Source organism: Loa loa (genome assembly GCF_000183805.2).
Source record: "Loa loa unplaced genomic scaffold supercont3.113, whole genome shotgun sequence".
Taxonomy (NCBI): Eukaryota; Metazoa; Nematoda; class Chromadorea; order Rhabditida; family Onchocercidae; genus Loa; species Loa loa.
The window spans coordinates 137,470-139,877 of record NW_018108293.1 but is presented as its reverse complement, the minus strand read 5'-3'; positions in this window follow the sequence as shown (position 1 = coordinate 139,877).

The following is a 2,408-nucleotide window of genomic DNA, read 5'->3' as shown; positions in this document are numbered from 1 at the left end:
CCGATTATTGTAAAATTGATTTGGTGCTGTACAGAACTTCATGTGCGGAATGTAAGCTTCCGCTATAGAAAAGCCGATATTGTAAATTGATTGGTGCTGTACAGAACTTCATGTGCGGAATGTAAGCTTCCGCTATAGAAAAGTCAATGGCTAAAGCTAGTAAACAAACTTCTATGTAAATGAAGGAACTCTCACCCTTGGATTTCTTCACTCCTTCAGAAGTTCAATTCAGTCATTGACTCAGCAGTTTTCTCACTCATCAGTTATTAACTTTATTCAGCTATTCAGTCCATTGTGCTTCGTTTCGGTCGTATATTTTAAAATATTTCCTCGTCATTCATTAAACCTTTGTCACAAAATATTTGTGCCAATCAACAAAAAGGAACATCGCTTAAAGACCAAAAACCTTCACAAAACTTTTGTTTCAGGCTAGGAGGAAGTTATCTATCGTGTTCCAAGCTTCTATATCGTCTCATACTGGAAGCTTCTGCCGAAACCTATGGAGCTATATTATTACTACTCATTTCGTGACAATAACTTGAAAAAGCCATAAAGCTGAGTGTTGAGTATTCCCTGTGAAATTTATTCTAATACTGCTGAAAAATAAATTTCTGGTAAGCAAGTGTGAATGAAACCAAAGGATGGCGAAAGACCAAGATGGTTGGAAATCAGAAGTTATCATCCCAGAAGTGGTACATTAAGTTTTTTCCAGGGTAACGTCGGATTTTATTGCCAGTGTAACAGCCCCAACACAAACTTGGGGAAATAGAAAAAGATTAATGAAAAAATAATAGACCTGTATGTTCATCTTCCAATCTGACCGCTTCCTTACATCCACAATAAAAATTACTGAAAACAAGCAGTTCCAGGTCGGGGAAATTTCTTCCTCGCATTCTATATTCTCCCCGTCCTAAGGATAAAAACAAAACCTATCGGCTTTTGAGAGACGGAACGAGCACAAAGCATTGAGATGGTTGCGAGTTCATAGAGATTGATACAACTGTTGCAGGAATCCGTCAAGTCCGATTTTGATCTGAACTAGCAGATATTTACACGAAGTAGACCCGAAAGAATGTATTGCATTTTCTAAAAATTTTGCCCGCTGCATAAGAAAAATATGGACAAAGGCACAGTAAATATAGAACTCGCAGGTTCCATCAAAAGAGACATTATTTTGATCAACGAAGAACTATCGAAAGATGAATAAAATGAAATTTTTGACTGCTGATGGCTTGATTTCCTTAAACTTTATCGGGTATGCAGTTTTTTTTTTTAGGAAATTCAACAAACCTGTTGCACCGCTTCATTATTGTGTGAACTGAATGTTCCCAGAGGAAAAAAAACATGTATTTGATTGTCAAGTTCAAAATGCTTACTTGAATCATCAACAACATGAATTAAGTCTCAAATTAGAATCATGTGCTCGTTCAAAAGCTCCACATCAATAATACTAAGATGTTTGGTGACGCCCAGTCGATATTGCTGATATGATTTAAAATTACCTTTATCCAAAGAAAAACAGAAGTTATTCACAGTGCCCTTCACGTATAAACTGCATTTGGAAGGTTGTATGCTCCTTGCGACTTCTTATCCCATCATTTTTTTCTGATTTTAGAAGTTTCTGTCTGTCCGAAGTCAGTTTTCACAAAAATCTTGTTCCATTGCAGAATAAACTGAAATGTATTTACTGGTTAAATCCAATACCACCTTCTGGGATGATAACTTCTGATTTCATTTCTTTTGCACTTTACATTTCCACTTTTCATTTCTTCCTGGCTTTAATCTTCTGCGGTGCCCTTATCAAGGCATCTCATGACCTGAAGACTCTTTCAATGAAAAATTCAAAATCCGTTTGTCCAAACAATGCCCAGCAGTTTCACACATATAAAAACTATTGTTCAGCTTGATTATTTGCTTGAACACGCCGACTAGTCATGACAGCCATCTACGTGTAGTTAGTTGCTTCCAATCATAGCAAAAGTATAATTATTTCCCATCATTTTGTGAAAACAGTAAGAAAGGAAATTCTATTGCTTCCACTTTTCGTCTTTTAATCGAAAATAAAGGAGAGTAGAAATGAGTTCAGACACCATTCAAACCTATGTAATTAATGCAGATAACATTCCACATTTATCTAATCGTTGAACGTCATCACATCACTGTTTGAATTAAAACAAACACCATCCCAAGTCTCAAACAGTGTGCACCTTTTCAGTCATCTAATTTCGTGCACATAAAAGTTTAAACTCTCAATAAGTTTACACTGTCCTTATCTCACCAGTAGGTGTGATGTACAGTTCATCTCATAAACCTATCAGACTTCGTACATAGACGGCATACACACACACACACACACAAACACACACACACACACACACACACACACACACACAGACGATAGTAAGAAC